Source organism: Oreochromis aureus, linkage group 7 (genome assembly GCF_013358895.1).
Source record: "Oreochromis aureus strain Israel breed Guangdong linkage group 7, ZZ_aureus, whole genome shotgun sequence".
Lineage (NCBI taxonomy): Eukaryota > Metazoa > Chordata > Actinopteri > Cichliformes > Cichlidae > Oreochromis > Oreochromis aureus.
Genome location: NC_052948.1, coordinates 25,662,412 through 25,680,610, shown reverse-complemented (window position 1 = coordinate 25,680,610; position 18,199 = coordinate 25,662,412). Strand labels below are relative to the sequence as shown.

Below are 18,199 nucleotides of genomic sequence, written 5' to 3'. Positions count from 1 at the left end.
CAGTATGCTGACTTTAAACTTTACCAGCTCTGGCCTCATAGCATCTGCTTTTGTTGTGCCATACTGGCTCCTTTAAACTGTGTGCTTGTCTTTTGGTGTATTGCTTGTCACCGTGTCCATAAAAAGAATGGGCCAATCAAACTCCATCCAAACCTATTAACTTATTTAAAACACACTGACTCAACCAATTATTCAATTATTATGTTTTCTTGTGTTTGTCTCATCCCCGTGTCTCCTGTGAGAGTCTGTCATGTCCTCTGTGTAGGTTTCCTCAGTCATGTATTTATTTATTCCCTCTCTGTCCCATGTTTGTTTTCCCATTTGTGTCTTACTCTGTGTCTCTCGTTTGCTCGCCCTCCTTGTCTCTGTGTTTCGTCTGTTCCCATGTTCCTCTCCTTGTGTTTCATCCTTTGTTTCCCCAGTCTGTCATATGCGTTCATGTTTGTTTATCATAAATCTTCACATCTCACTCTGTTGCAGACTCCCAAAAAGTTATACCTAATAAAGACAGTAGTTATAGTACATTATCCATAGCTTCAGCCCATAACAACGGAGCAGTATTACCTCTGGTGGGCCACTAGACTGGGAGTGTCACAGTGCAGCTATAAACTGATGCAGATAGTTGGGAGTGAGATAAAGCTACAAATTCTCCTTTCAGTCTGGTTAGCTTTCTTAATATTCATTTTAGCCCTAACAAATATATTTATGTCCTCCCTATTGAATTATTTCACCCTCTATCTGTGGACTCACAGAGCTGAAGGACAGATGAGTCCATTTAGGAAAGTAATGTCCCTATTTGTTCTATGAAAAACAACACATACATGCACAACATGCACACACACACAAACTCACACACTCACTTGCGCACGCACACACACACACACACACACACACACACACACAAAATTACACTATTACACCATTACAGACTGTGCTGTGCCCCTGGCAGTATAACCCATTAGCCTTTAGCCATTAAGAAGGTTTTTAAGGACCAGACCACAAACAAATCTTTAAAAATCAAAACACAGACACATGGACTCATGGACCACTTCCTTTTTTCTTCCTACAGATGTTACACAGATGATACGTAACTGTGCATCCTAATGAAACCTAATGAAACCTGGTAACCGAAGCCTAACTACCTGATGTAGTACACTATAAAAAATGCTAACTAAGCCATAAAATACCTAAAATAGTGATGCTTATGCTCTGCAAGAGTGCTTTTCAAAAGTGTGTGAATTTGAGAGCGAGAGCATGGGAGAGCACTTGGAAATGGCTTTGAAGGACAGAACAAACCCCAGAAAAAGTATTAGCAGGTAAAAAATGAGAAGAAAGTGTTAGATAATCAGGTGTCAGCCTTTGACAGGCCAAATGAAATACAGTGTACTTGTATGTAGGCGGGCCTGAAGGTGACAGGCGCTGAAGTGGTTTGTTTCACTCAGCACAAAAACTGGATAAAGGAACAGTACATGTTAATGTTTTAACTACAACAATGAAATTCCTCACTGGTATCAAGACTGAAATACACATTGATTTCAAGTGGAAATGCACAGTTCATCCCATTGTTGTCTATAAGTTTGTCCTTTTTCTTTAGCCTTTTGTTTTTGTAATAATGGATAGCTTTCGTGATGTTGTGTCTTTGATTCATATATTAGTTTATACACATTCTTCCATTAAATTTATCTTGTGATATTTTTGTTGTAACAGCCTTGTAATATCTGTAATATTATCAATCTAATAATCATGTTATCTCTGCAAAGGAGTTTCACCAGCAATCTTTGTGCTCCATAAAAGCCTTCATATGACTTGACATCTTTCCTTTTTATATCCTCTTCCTTCCTTTCTTAGCTTTGCCCCTTCCCCCTCTATCTCCCAATTAACATCAGCATCTCCGTCATCCAGAGCTCTTACTGCCTATCTCTTCCTCTTCTCACAGACTACATCTTCTAATGTTCTTAATGCCCACCAGGATCATCTTCATTTATTTCATATTTGACTGTATACCCCAAGCTCAGCCTCCTATACTCACGTCTTCCTGCATCCTCTTCCTCTTTGTGCACTATTCCCTCGGGCTGTTTCCAATTAGAACTTCAAAACAAACGTTTCAGCCCCACAACAATTTCTGACAACATAAAAAAAAAAACCCATGGTAGTTTGTTGTGCTGTGGTCAAAGGCCACACAGAACAGCAGCACATATACATAGGGCAATATGATTTAATGATCAAAGCACATATTCATGGAACAAGCCTGTGACCATTTGCTACAGTCAAATCTTATACTGTGAAATCTTACACAGGTCAAACTGAAGACAATTCACCACATCACTGAATGTGTATAGAATAGAGAGAATAGAATAGAATAGAATAATCCTTTAATTGTCCCACAAGGGGAAATTTGGGTGTAACAGCAGCAAGAAAGACACATATACAAACAAACAGTGCACAAGACACAGAATAGAAACATACACAATTTTTACATATTTACATCAAAGACAATGGTTACCAAAAACAGAGTACTGTACAGTTATTAAATTAAATAAAATTAAATACAGATAACTATAATGTGTATGCACACATTATAGTTCTGGGACATGTACCTGTTTATATATGTGTGTGTTTGTGTGTATGTTTGGGGCAGAGGGGGCGTTAAAAAACTGCCACCAATCAGAAACAGCCTGCTTTTAACTGGTGGTTTCAAAAAAAATTTCAGTGCTTCATTTTCATGCACTTTAGCTCCAGGTCTAGCTTTTTTCCCTATGTTTATGAAAAAGCAATTTCAGAAAATGCAGTTTATTGTAGGCCTTTCTTTGTCTTTATTTCTTACAATATTTAGATTTTTGGTACTTCTTTTTTTTAAAATAATTTAGCTGTTCATGACCTGGGGTAATTTACTTATTTACAGAAAATCAGGATTTTTCATGTAAAATACTGGTGACCACAGCAAACTGCTAGAGACCAGATCAACCAGAATGAGGTTTCAGCTGCTGCACTCTCTTCACAACTGAGTTGCCACAAGTGTTACAGAATGTATCACCCCATTCAACCTGATGGAGCTTGAGGAGAGAGAATGGCAGAAACTGCACACAAAGAGGTCCTAAGTTTGTAGCATCTGTGATACAAAAGAAACTGATGCATAGGCTGCGTTGTGGAACAGTGCACATTTTATGTAGCTTTGCCATGTTACTCTTCTCAGCCCACGCCTCTGGCTGCTCCGACATGGCTGAAATAATGAGCACTAGTTCTAGTTGCTCTAGCTCTAGTCGTCCAGCCTCCCCTGGAACTAGCCCCTGAACCCACTGCACCACCCTCTCCTGTAGCCAAGCCACAGCCCACAGCCCACCACATACCTCCATTGCCCGACTTAGGCTGGGTAGCCGTCCAACCTAAGTTAGGCCACCTATGTGTCATTTTAATTTTTCCCTGGGCTTAAACCTTCCTCCCAGTTTTCTTTATTTAGGTCCAGCACTAATATAGTATAGTTTATAATACATAACTAATATCAAGCAATATCCACATGCACTCTTGTAAAATGGCCTGATGAGGTCCATGCCAGCATGCTCAAACTGGCTCTCCATCAGCAGTAACTGGTGGCACTCACGGGATGGCCAGCTGATTCACCTGCTGACACACGTGACAGGATGGGCACCACCAGCAAAATCCCCCCAGATGTGTAGCCAATAGAATTGGACCATGACTGATTCCAAAGGGGTCTCCCATGAAGGCCCTACCATTTCTTCCTCCCCAGAATCAGCGTCGGATGATCTTATAAAAAAAAGAAAAAAAAAAGGATGATCTCACTCATCACTGAGCACTACACCTCCCTACTGGTTGTGAGCACACTCCCCCAATCTCTTCAAAACTAAGGGGTGCGCCAGGCAGGAACTAACCATATCCTTAAGTCTATATGTTTTGTCCTGGTATTTAATTTTCACTGGCACTATCGGATATTTGTGAATATCCTAAATTACATATCTGATTTCCGCCCATTCAATGCCCCCGGCCATACCAGAGTTGGGTGGAACAGGGTCTGCTCACAGCCCAAGTCCGCCATAGCTTGACATGTACCCTACTGGCACATTATCAGGGCACTGTACATCTCTCCTGGGCTGGGAGAGGTTCTTTGAGGGCCGGAGACCAGAACACCTGTCCCACTTCCATTAGCAGCCATTCTCACGGATGTGTCTTAACCACCTGCACCTCTAGGACTCCTGCCTTGATCAGTCTGCGGCTCATGATGGGTGGCGTGCAGTATCCATAGCCACCGGGATCTGCAGAGAGACAACAGAAAAGAAAGGGTTATTAAGAAACAGCAGCCACTGCTCTGCAACAGCTGGGCACAATGATGACAATGATGATGCACTACGGAGCCTCACCCTTAGGCTGGGATCGACCAATTTCCCACTTGTGGCCTCTCCACTGGCTCCTCCGGCCACAACGCTAAGTGTTCCTCCACCAGCGTCATTGCAAAATCCAGTCTTCTGGGCCGGTGGCAGCAGACCCACTCCCCGTGCAGCCTGGAGGCCCTCCACAAACTGCTCCAAGATGATGAGGTCCAGAAGGTGAGCTTCCTCTTTCGTGGAGCTGGGATTTAGCCACCTGGCCACCACATCATACACCTGCTTAGTCTAGATGAAAAGCTGATCTTCCAGCTCCATTCGGTGGCAGTGATCTTCAGGCGGCCCAATTGGTCCATGATTGCCTGTCCGCAAAACAGGCCTTCACGGATGTAGGAAGGCTGATTTTTCAGAACCCAGACAAACACCTGTACCTTTACTGATGGAGGTGTTGGCCCCGATAGTGGTGGAGCATAGGCAGCGTGATGGAACAGTGCACCTCTGGAAAATATTTACAAGAATTTCAAGCAAACGCTTAACTTAGTTGTTATTGGGTATTGTGTGTAGAATTTTGAGGAGAAAAATGAATTTAACCTATTTTTTGAATAAGGCTGCAACATGACAAAAAAAAAGAACAAGTGAAGTGCTGTGAATATGTCTCAGATGCACTATAAGATTCACTAGAGCTGTTTGTAGCCAAGTGTGAAGTAGCAGGAATACGAATTTTTCTGAAGCCATAGTTCCCAGCCAAAAAAAAGTAAAGTTTGCATCGGGGAGAGGTTGAAATAATGTGAGGAATTCACCTTTCTACCAGGTGAAGTGTTTCAAGCACTGGGATGAGGTCTCGAGACAGAGCCAGGCCACATGAGAGAGAAAACATGTTTTGGCCTTCTTTGGAATGCCCCAGTGTTTCCCTGGAAGTGCTGGAGGAGGTGGCAGAGAAGATGAAGGACTGAGAATCTCAGCTGAGACTGCTGTCCATCCTATGGACCTGAGTAAATAGCACAAACTGCATGGATGCCAGAAGATTTATATTTTACCCCATTTCCATGTGTTATCTGATGTTTTGCCTCAGTGACTTCACTCACTGCAGACTATGATTGTTCATTTTAAGTTGAGAAACAAGCATTTTAGCACGCCCAACGCCGGTTGGTTTTGAAATAAATACAACTTAATCTTTTCTAATGGCTTTTTCTCTTATCTCAGCACATTACTGGACAATATTTCCTAATTTGTATCCATTAATGTATTTGGTTTCTTGCTGATTTTCAGATAAGATGGCAAACAATCTGCCTTGTTTAAATTGATCCTTTTTTTGTTTGTTTTTTACTAAACTGCTCAAAGTGCAGATGAAGGTGTAAACCAATCCTGGACAACCCAATTATCTGTGGTCACTTTATCTTTTAAGTCATCGATAGGAGGCATTTTATCCCCGCTGTTTATGATTTTATGTTGTTATATTGATGTCAGCAGTCCTCCTGTACCTCCACACACACACACACACACACACACACACACACACACACACACACTTTCATAACCCTGTTTCATAGCACATACACACACACATGCACTCCCAAACCAACTTTATGACTTGATCTCTACCCATTCAGCCACGTTAATGGAAGCAGACCACACATCCAGGGCTGTTTTAAATCCCATTGCGAAGTTCTTATGATTCACAAATGCTTCCTCTCCTTTTTACTAATGCTCCTTCACCACAAAAGCCCACGAGTCAGCAGACCTCAACAACCTACTCCCCACACACACATACACACACACACACACACAAACCACGATTGCCCATTAAGTGGCATTAGAGCCTCTTTCTGGTGGCTTATTCTGGCTTCATGGCACCAAAGTAGCATTCCACAGTTACCCTGTAAGACTCTAAGTCTCACCACACATTTCACATCAAAAACTACTGCTAATGCACTAGTTCACAATATGACAGCATAGTGGAGACCGGTACCTGGAAACATCTATACTTGTCACGCTGTCTGCTTGATCTGCATTCTCTTTTTCTCTGTCTTTGACTATGTAATACTATGTGGATATAGTTTTATGTCCTAACAATGCATGCAACAGTCCTGCTAGGACATACATTGTCCTTTGAAAAGATTGTTTCACTGTATTTTCCTTCACTCAAGAAAAAAATAGGCTGTTCAAATTCTTGACTTTAATTGCTTTAATTACAGCTACATTTTTCTTGTAATTTTGTGATTTAAGTACAGTGATCTCAGTTTCGATAATCACATCAACAATGTTACCAGAACTGCTTTCTATCACTTAAAAATATATCTAAGGTTAAAAAATTCTCAAACTGACTCTGAGAGATTAGTTTATCCTTTATCGTTATAGAATTGCCTTTAAAATTGTTTTAAATTTGTGCTGTTTTACCCTTTTACTACCTTAAACCTGTACAGTTCTTTGTAATGTTTCCTCATTTTCTGTGTTAAGCACAGTTAGTTTTCATGTAATGGAAGTTGCAATATAAATAAAATTGTCACTGTCATTTTTATTGCAAGAAAGGACAAGAGCAAGCATAGTAAGTAAGTATAGTAAGCATGAACTGTGCCTGGAAGAGAAACACCTGCATTAGGGCGACGGTGGCTCAGGGGGTTGGAAAGGGCACCTGTAACCGGAAGGTCGCCGGTTCGATCCCCGGCCTCTCTGTCCTGGTCGTTGTGTCCTTGGGCAAGACACTTTACCCTACCGCCTACTGGTGTTGGCCAGAGGGGCCGATGGCGCGATATGGCAGCCTCGCTTCTGTCAGTCTGCCCCAGGGCAGCTGTGGCTACAACCGTAGCTTGCCTCCACCAGTGTGTGAGAGTGAATGAATAATGGCATTGTAAAGCGCTTTGGGTGCCTTGAAAAGCGCTATATAAATCCAATGCATTATTATTATTAAACTGTTGGCACAAGTATCTGCACCAAAAACACGGTAACACAAAGCCAGTATACAGAGTGATGTAAAAGCCCAGCCATTAGCCAGAGGCTGATCTTCAACATGGTACAAGGCATGGCAATGATGAGCAGTGAGGTTTGTAGCCTCTGTTTGTATGTATGTATTATTGTAGGGTCTACTTTACAATATAAAGCACCTTGAGGTGACTGTTGTTGTGATTTGGTGCTGTATAAATAAAATTGAATTGAAATACCTGTACATTTTTTTTACAGAAGACACAAAACAAAATTATTACATAAGCTGTTTAGGAATTTTTTATACATAGTCCCCCATAGTCATACATAGTCATACTATGTATGACTGTGCAATGACAATAAAGAATTATCTTATCTTATCTTTTTTCAGGGGTTCAAAAGAATTTGGGCACCACACAGGGTCTAGCTGCTGGACTGGAGTTGCAGACAGGCAGCTTTATCATCACCCTGTGTTCTTGGCTAGCTCTGCATTAGCTTGTTGTCTGTACATATCCTTGTAAAGAGTGGAAGTTGTGTTAGCAATATAATACAGTTGTTTCTGTCCTGGACACACTTTCCCTTGCTCTGGTCCTTTTGTGGAATAAAAATAAAAGTAATGTCCATATCTACACTCCTCAAAAGTTGTATCACAGTACTGCTTTACTATTTTCCTCCTCTGACACATGAACTGAAAGCACCAGATTGTACCACAAGCATGAACATGAACTGAACAGAATCATGAAATACTTGAACACAACACTGAGCAGAGGAAGACAGAGGACTTAAATACACAGAAGGGTAAAGAGGGAAGCGGAAACACAGCTGACATAAATGAATGTGATGTTACATGGGAAGTGAAACTAAACACAGCGAACATGGAAACACTAGACCTTTCAAAATAACACAGGAAACATAGATAGATGAGGACACGGGAATAACTTACATGATTAACATAGAGGACAAGACAGACTACACAGAAGACAGGAAAAAACTCATAAACACAGAGAACTAGAAGAAACATAAACCAGACTCAACTAAGACACACTAAATAATAATACTAAATACTAAAATAATACTCATGAGTAATCAAAAACACAAAATAACTCAACTACAACCTTAACTGTGAACAACACACGAACTAAACAATACTTTAACAAAAGAAATCAACAATTCTAAATAGTTTAAAAAGCTGGGTCACAGCCCCTGACAGCTGTAGGAGGAAGGCCCAGAAAACTCTGTCTGATCGCAGTAATGATGTGCCGTTGTATCTGACAAATAAACTTGATAAAGTGCACAGTGAATGAGTAATAGGCCTGTAAGTGTAAGGGCACTTTGAGTGATCAATAATGAATGACATTCACTTCTCCCAGTACGGCCTTAATGAAATTGAGTTTGACACTTTAAAACTTTTAAATCCAAAACAAAAAAACGAGCTGATTTCTTTCTATAGCAAAGAACAAAAAAAAAAGAAAAAAGAAACAAGTCACGGCTGTGGCAATTTTTTAAATAAACTTACAGTGCATCTGGAAAGTGTTCACAGTGCTTCACTTGTCCCACATTTTGCCATGTTACAGTCTTATTCCAAAATTCATTAAATTCCTTTTTTTTTTTTTTTTTTTTTTTTTTTAACCTCAAAATTCTACACACTATATCCCATAATGAGAAAAAGACATCATTAGTCCAATCATCTTCTTCCCCACCTTGGAGCCAATTAGCCTCCACTCTCCAAGGTTTTAATCTGTGCTCTCTGTCATTTTCCCTTTCAGACTCTTGTTTGTGCAGCCCACCTCCTTCCCATCTCCAGCTCACAGACTCCTCAGTCAGAGTTCCATCCAAGCCTCAGCCTTCATCTGTTACTGGACTCTGAAGATTCTAAGAAACTTTCAAAAGTATTCATTCTGTGCTGTGACAAATTCTATAGCCTGTTCAAATTGTTTTTCATCAGTGTTAATATTGTACTAATATATCAGAAGCTGTGTATAAACCTCTTTGTGCATAGAATGTGAGCTTAGAGAATGATTTATATATCATGTCTATGTTAGACCTAAAAAAAGAAGAAGACTAACTTAAATGTTGCAATCATTTTCCCAATAAAAAAGAACCTTGACAAATGTCCTGACAAATTATGTTGTAGGTTATTTTGGAAACACTCTGGCAACCAAATACAATATGCTCGGACGCTTAATAAACAATACTCAACTGAACAAAGAAGCTGGATTATAAAGGAAAGGAGAGCTAGTGAAGTAAAACAGTAGGAGTCATGTGAAAGAGACATTAAGGACAGAATCCACGAGGACCCAGAGCCAAAAATAAGAGAAAGAGATTTCAGAAATTATAACAGTAAAGGCCACCTTCTATGCTACAGAAATCACATCTGGTGTGTGCTTCTGTGTGAGCTAAATGGATATGCCACAGGGCCTTTCTCTTATTAAAGTTATTACAGGGACATATCCAGATCACCATTGCTTCTTGTTTATTGAAGATAAATTACAACCACTATAACAGGAGCAGGTTTCATAAAAAAAAAACACCACTGTTCTCTTAGAGTCTAGGCAGTGTTTGGTGAATTCTGTCATTTTTTTTCAAGATACTGACATTTCTTTTGATAAATCATGAACGTAATTGATTTTATTTAAAGAGGCCCACATTGTGGAAATACAAGGTGTTCTCAGTTATTGAGCTGTTTGGATATAATTTAGCACCTTCAGAGAAACAGTTGGATGTCCCACAATACACCATGCTGACCGTTTGCTGACTGTCGGTGAGCTTTTTTTCCTCTTCTCTGAGGCTGTGCACATCTTTAGTGTCTGTGCCGCAGCTGACAACTGACATCCCGCAGAACAAAAGAGTCCGGAATTCTCTGTAATGGATTACAGGAATTTTCAGTGATTTTATGCACACACACACACACACACACACACACACACACACACACACACACACACGTATAATGCCTTTATTGTCACTATACAGATGTACTGTGATGACACCATATGAAGGTGACAAATGGTGACTGTTTAAAAAGTTGGTTTTAAAGGGAAAGTGAGATGCAGTGAAGTTCAACATGAGGAGGGAAATGCAAACAAAAAACAAAAGCACAAAACAGAATCAAAAGAAAAACAGCTGAGAAGCAAACAATGGCTGCAGCAACCAACCTCCTCTGAACAAACAAAAGCAGCATATATTTACAGTCAGCTGACAGCACCATCTAGTGGCAATATTATAAAGCAAAGAGGGAGTTAGTGAGGCTGTGATGAAGACACAAGACAGATTGGTACAAGCTATCACGGTACAATGCTGGAATTCACTGAGCCTCTGAGAGCAACCCATTTTTCACTAACATTTGTAGAACCTGTCTGTGTGCTGCTTGAGTTTATCTATATATTTTATTCTAGTCTAGAATGACACATTATGTCATTAACTTCTTTCTCCCTATTTCACTTCAGACTCTCTGTGCATGCCTAATTTAACTTTTTTAAACAACACTAATTACAAAGACTGATTTATGTATGCCAACATTTATTATCAAGTTTTTCAAAAAACTCCCTGAAAGTCTTTATTTAGGTGTGTCTGAAAGGCTGCAGTGAGAATAGTAACAGGGAATACAAGCCTCACGGTTACATCTAGATTTGAATTTGAAATCCTTTCACTGACTGGCAGAGTCCTGAATGACCAGATCCCATCTCATTAAAAATTCAATTTGATTTTATTTGCATCGTCCCAAATCACAACAACAGTTGCTTTATATCATAATGTAAAGACCCTACAATAATACAGATTCAGACAAAGACTCCACGGTATCGTTTTATGCCAATATTGCACTTTTCTCTCAGACTGCTGGTGCATTTGTGGTTATTAGAGTTTGGGAGGAAGAGCCTTCAGCTTTCAGGCCCCTCCTGTTAAAACCAGCTCCCAGTTTTGATTCAGGAGACAGACATCCTCAAGATTCTTAATTACATTGCATAAAGACAGCTTTTGTTGTGAATTAGTGCCATGTCAATAAAATTGATTTAAACTGAATAATGTAATAAAAAATCAGAAATGATGTTTGCATTCTCTTTGTTCTAAACTTATTTACCACTAAAAGTGCTCTTTGCACTGCAATCCACATGCAGACGGTCACAGTTATTAATTCAATGTACTGTGTGGTTCAACACTCAAAGACACCTCAAAATGCAGTGAGAAGCCTATTACTGAGTGCAGATTAAATTTATCAAGACACTGTCCTGAAAGCCATGAGACCACGACCCCCAGCATCTGTCAGGACTGCTGCTCACACTCTGTCAGATCACCAAAAAGACAATAAGCTAACTATAAAAGTATCACTGAGCTTTTTTCACATGAGAACCCTCGGCCCTTGACCTTCACCATCTGTTGGAGAGTGATTTGTTTCAGCTATCCAGTTCCAAAAGTAAGAATCAATGCTAAGAACAGACTGGATTGCACTGAAGGCATATCTAGGGAATTGATTGCATGAATTCACTATCAGTGTAGGCTGAAGGAAAAAAGGAAGAGAGACATCATGCTCAGGACTGATTATGATACTTAGGATTTGACAGAATACATCTTTATTTACTTATAGGATATGTTAATATCTGATAATGTTTTACCAAATATTTATGCATAAATTTAGAAAAACATCTTTCAAACTTAACATATCCTTGTTCATCTCAAAATATTTCATTTGTAACCCCTAACCCAGCACTAACTATAAGCTTTATCGAAAAGGAAAGTTAATCGTGTCTTTCTCCAGAATCAAAACTGGGAGCTGGTTTCACGGAGGAGGGGTCTGAAAGCTGAAAGCTCTGCCTCTACTTCTACTTTTAAAAACTCTAGGAACCTCAAGTAAACCAGCATATTGAGAGGTCAATGCTCTGTATACTACTATGATCTTGTAGGAGAACGACCCAACTGAACACATGCAATCAATGTTTATTTACAGTCCTTTCAACTTTTCAGTTTACACACTTTGTTAGCTGCCTTCTGCTTCTGGATATTGAATTGCATAATCCACCAGAACCAATACAACGCGATATCCTTGTGCACTCCAGTGAAACAGCTCAATGAGGTCGATGCCAATGTGCTCACACAGGACCTCTATTAAAGGTAGTGCACAGGCACAGAACAGGCTGCCTTGGAACCTTACAGGCATGCAGTATGTCTGTCCTGGACCAGAGGCGAGCTATCGGAGTGGCGGTGCGCCGGAACAGCTGTCCCAGCTTCATTGCCAGGAAACATGTCTGAGTCACCTGCACCTCCAACACACCTGCTCCGACCTTTGTGCCAACCCGATCAGTGGGGGCCAGTGTCTCCAGCTGCCGGGACCTGTGGAGAGACCGCAGAGGAGAAAGGGTTAATAGGCGGCAGTGGCCATTGCTTGTGACATGTTCCTGAGCATCATCCTCGGAGCCAGGATCAGCCATCCTCTTCCCACCTGCTGCTCCAGCCACACCGCCAAGTGATCCTCTGCTAGCCTCACTGTGACATTAAAGCTGGCCAGTCAGTGGCATTGGACCCACTCCACCGCGCCTGCCAGAAGCGCTTCCACAAGCTCCACCATCCGATTCTCTACTGGTACTTTTAATACCACTGATATTTACTTAACTTCAGTAATTACTTCAACAATCAACATGTTGTTTAGACCCCATTCCTTCAAGACTAAAGCATTAATTAATGGTAGGACTTTTTTGAGCAATCTTAAATATGATCAACCTGTCTCTAATAATAGACTACATACCAATGTTTTCTGGCTGCTACCAGTTAAACAATTATTTAAAAAGCCATCACTTAACCCAGCTGCTTTAGCTAATTATAGGCCAATCTCCAGCCTTCATTTTTATCTCCCAGCTAACTGATCACTTGAAGAGGAATGGTTTATTTAAAGAATGTCAGTCAGAGCTCATTTCAAAGCTCATCACAATACAGAAGCAGTGAACTCATCTCTATGCTTATCCTACCAGACTTCACTTTCTATTTATTACAGTGATTATTTATATGTCATTAAACAACAGCATGCATTTTCACTGCCATGCAGATGATACCTAACTTCAAAAAAATCTTAGAAACTTGGCATATAACCAGACACATACTTTGAATGGTATTACCTTGGTCTCCAGTAACACACGAGGAATCTTGAAGTTGTTTTTGACCAGGATATATCCTTCAATGTTAATATAAAACAAATATGTAGAACTGATTTCTTCCATTTGCACAATACATCTTTAATTAGAAACATTCTGTCTCAAAGTGATGCAGCATCAATGAGTCTGGTTGTGCCGGAGGTTTCTTCCTGTTATAAATGGGAGTTTTCGCCAAAATAATAGCATTTTAGTATGAATTATTGTAGGGTATTTACATTACCTTGCCTTGAGGTAACTGTGACTTGAATTATACTTTTTTTTTACAATAATGCACACTGTAACCAGTTTGTATTTGCAGTTATCAGAAAGAAGCCATAAACAAGATGTACAATTATGATTATTTTCATAACTTCAGGTCATTACAGGTCTGCTAAGCTAACTGAGCTACAATGTTGTAATGTCACACCCTCTTGTGACATCACAGCAAAATTCATGTAAGACTTCAAAAGCCCTCTGATGACTTTGAGAAAGAAATCTTCAATTTATACTAAAAACAATTGTTTTGTGTTCTTGAGATTATTAATTACATTATAGTTCAAATCTTAAATACATCTCAAAGCAGGATGAGTTTTTAAAAATACAGGAACACAGGCAGGCAGATATGCTGGAGAGAGACAGAAGTGCTGTACATGGAGAAAAACCGTGGTGTACCATCTGGACTCATAACCAACAAAAGAGGGAAAACAAGCAAACAAATACACGACCACTTTTCAAATTCCACCTCTGTTGTTTAGTTGAGACGTTGGTGCCCTCAAGAGGCCAAGAAATGTATCACTTGTACAGGTTTGGTTTGTACAGTTAAGCCCAAAATTATTCATACCCCTGGCAAATTTTGACTTAAAGTTACTTTTATTCAACTAGCAAGTTATTTTTTGACTGGAAATGACACAGGCGTCTCACAAAAGATAATAAGATGATGTACAAGACGCATCATTGTGGAAAAAAAATATTTCTCAGCTTTTATTTACATTTGAGCAAAAAGTATCATGTCCAGAATTATTCATACCCTTTACAAACTGTCACCGTCTCTGGGAAAATCCAAAGTTCCATACCATTCCAAATAGTCAAAGCTGTTCTAAAGCATCCTAATTACCCTGATTAATTGGAAATAGCTGTTTTGATCAACTCAACAGGTGAAAAACAGCAGCTCTCTGCAGGTGATCTGTGGACAGTCATGGCTAAGACAAAGGAACTCAGTGAGGACCTGCAGCTGTGCATTGTGGCTGCTCACAAGTGAGGAATGGGCTACAAGGCCATATCCAAATGTTTTCAAGTTCCAGTGGCTACAGTGCAAAGTATTATTAAAAATACAAGATGTTCCGCACTGTGGAAAATCTCAGAGGACGTTGTCGGAAGCCAAAAGTGACACCTGTGCTGGCCAGGAGAATAGTGAGAGAGGTGAAAAAGAATCCAAGGATCACCACCAAGGCCATTCTGGTGAATCTGGGCTCTGCTGGTGACAATGTCTCAAGGCAGACAGTCCAACGGACACTGTTGGGTTCCACGGATGCAGACCAAGGAAAACGTCACTTCTCCAGGCACTTCTAAGGCATGCAAAAGCTCATTTGGCCTTTGCAAATGCTCATCTGGACAAAGAAGAAGGTTTCTGGTCTTCAGTGTTATGGTCAGATGAAACAAAAATTGAATTATTTGGTCACAATGATGTTGCCTTCATTGTGATCATTTGGCATAAAAAAGGAGAAGCCTTCAACCCAAAGAACACCATCCCCACTGTCAAACATGGTGGTGGGAACCTAATGCTTTGGGGGTGTTTTTCAGCCAATGGACCAGGGAACCTAATCACAGTAAACAGCACCATGAAAAAAGAGCAATACATGAAGATTCTCAACAACAACATCAGGCAGTCTGCAGAAAAACTTGGCCTTGGGAACCAGTGGACATTTTAGCACGACAATAACCCAAAACATACAGCAAACGTGGTGAAGAAATGGTTAGCAGACACCAACATTAACGTTTTGCAGTGGCCTAGCCAGAGTCCTGACTTGAATCCAATTGAGAATCTGTGGAGGGAGCTAAAGATCAGGGTGATGGCAAGAAGACCCTCCAACCTGAAAGATTTGGAGCTCATTGCTAAAGATGAATGGGCAAAAATGCCTGTGGAGACATGCAAAAAGCTGGTCTGCAAGTATAGGAAGCGTTTGATTGCTGTAATAGCCAATAAAGGCTTTTTTCTATTGATTATTGAGAAGGGTATGAATAATTCTGGACATGATACTTTTTGCTAAAATATAAATAAAACCTGAGAAATATTTTTTTCCACAATGATGCCTCTTGTACATCGTCTTATTATCTTTGGGGAGACACCTGTGTCATTTCTGCTCAAAAAAGAACTTGCTGGTTGAACAAAAGTAACTTTAAGTCAAAATTTGTCAGGGGTATGAATAATTATGGGCTTAACTGTATATGTGCATGTGCAAAAACTATTTCATCTTGACACCAAAATCTTGACACACTGTTGATAATAATGTAATTTCAAGGCCATTATACACTGACATTAGTTTAAACAGAGCAGAACTGTATTTTCATAAATGTTGAGGTCTCCACTTATTCTGTTTTTGATTACTTTATTATTCTTTAGAAATATCAAAACACAGTTGCATTAGCATATAAGTAAAGACTGTGACAAATACTGCTACAGAATGGATAAATTATGCAAACCTTAAGCAATCACTGTCCAACAAAATGAATCTGTGATGACTTTTTGTGGTCTGGACTTCTTCTTCTTTGACTGACTGACCGGAGTTTAAATTAAGTGGATGAGAAAACCACGGACCCTTCATAATTTAGGAAAAGTTGTTTCAAATGCCATCATAGCTGTCAAGAAAAAATAGACAAAGTATCAAAATGAGTATAAACTATATGGGTGACTGCCAACAAACTGCATTTTGAGGTTAACCAAAGTCTAAACAGTTATCATACCTCAGGAAGCATCTGCTTACTCTCACTCCTTTAGCTCCTCCCCTTGATGAAACTGCATCCATCAGTTTTGGGGTCTAATGGTCAAGTTTGGCCATGAAGGTAGATTCAAAGCTTACAGCGGTTATTCTCTTGAACTCTTCTTTTATCTGTAGAAAACACATACGGAAAAATTGCTATAAGAAACATTAACCATTATTACAAACACATATCAGGCTTCACAATTTAAACTTGCTTAAAATTGCAGACAGATAATCCACCACAGTTATAATTTAATATATTTTTAAAAATATTTAATAATGTTTATCTATACACAAATTGCTTACGTAAAGTCTTAATGTCAGTAAGATTCACATAGTGTATCTCCAGGATGATACTGCCAAAATCATATTAACAATATTTCACCAAACTTCATGTGTTAAAAAAGTAATAATGATACATACAGCTCTTGAGATCAAGAACAATATTTAGCTGTTTCACAATCGTAACCAAAATCATTTACAATGTAACATCATGTATAGCAGGTATACTTCTCACAGAAGTATTTACAGTTTGAAGGCTTCTAACTTTTAAACAAAAAAACAAACAACAAAAAACAAAAAAGAGTCTGTGACTGAAATTAGATATAATTAAATAGCAAAGTTTGAATCATGCTTTTCTTAGTTACAGCAGCATACTCTCATAAGTATTATCCACTCCTATGCTAAAGTTCAGAATGACTATATACAGTGTTAAACATGAGCATTACTTACATGTGGTAGTGCTAAACATTTGCACATGAGCGTAACATCATAAACAAATCCACTACTGCTCATAACATTGCTTTAGTAGAACTCTTATTTGTAAAACAAATGTTACTTACCTTAAACGTGCAACACACAGTTATCTACCTGATTTAATTAACTGCACCTTGAATTTCACTTTAAACCCATTAAAACTGGGATTTAATTTCAAGTTAAATACCAAATTAAGTTGATGTAATTCCCAAAGTATTCAGTCAACACAACCAAACAAAATAAAGTTTGCAATTAAGAAGATTTATCTGAATACATTTTTCTCTTGCCGTTATGCATTTAATCAAGTGGTGGTAACAGGTGTGATGAGTGTAGAGACCAGATCAACCACAAGGAGGATTTTGCTGCAGCACCCTCTTTACAACTGAGTTGTGCTAGCTCCTGTGAGGAACTAATCACCAGCCACTTACACATTTTGGCCTAAAGTCCTTCTTTGTCATCTTCAGGGATTCCACGTTGTTACTGAAATGACAATATAAAAGTGATTGTGCCATAGATGATCCAGTCTATGACATTTTATTATGTTGTGCTAAGATTAGCTGAGGTTGTAGCAGTATAAAACGTTTTTCACTACTATGTTCAAATATAACGGAAATTTTGTTGAATTCATACCTCACGTGCGGAAAACAGAAAGGAGGAGGGGCTTGCCGTTCTTGTTAACAACCAATGGTGTAACCCTGTTCACATAGCAATGAAAGAGCAGACTTGTTGCTCTGACATTGAACTGTGCGCTGTTGAACTCAGGCCATGTTATTTGCCCAGGGAATTTACCCATGTAATCTTGGTGGCTGTTTATGTTCCTCCCTCTGCTAACCCCACAGCTGCATGTGACATTGTTCACTCTGTGGTGGCCCGGTAACAGACTCAGGAATGGAGTGCCTTCATTGCTATTTTGGGTTACTTCAACCACGTCAGCTTGGACAATAAACTGCCAGCTTTTTACATTACTACCTCAGGCATTAATAAAGTTTCCTGATTCTGATTCCAAAAAGATAAGTTTGCACATGCAGGGAAATTACTGCTACTATTATTTTAACACTGCTGTGTTAATGTTATAATACAAAGATGAAGA

At 39.4% G+C, this 18,199-nt stretch overlaps 1 long non-coding RNA gene across 2 annotated transcripts; it reads right to left on the bottom strand.

Moving 5' to 3' along the window:
* Window positions 1–12,516: 12,516 nt before the first annotated feature.
* Window positions 12,517–17,904, bottom strand: LOC120440929. 2 transcript variants are annotated; one of them, XR_005613636.1, is made up of 5 exons: window positions 17,740–17,904; window positions 17,538–17,589; window positions 16,337–16,482; window positions 16,076–16,231; window positions 12,517–12,581 (listed from the first exon to the last, which is right to left on the bottom strand). It is a non-coding gene; the product is annotated as an uncharacterized LOC120440929 (long non-coding RNA). The 2 variants fall into 2 exon arrangements; XR_005613635.1 differs by lacking the exon at window positions 17,740–17,904 and having other exon boundaries at window positions 17,538–17,692.
* Between the last annotated feature and the right edge of the window lie 295 nt (window positions 17,905–18,199).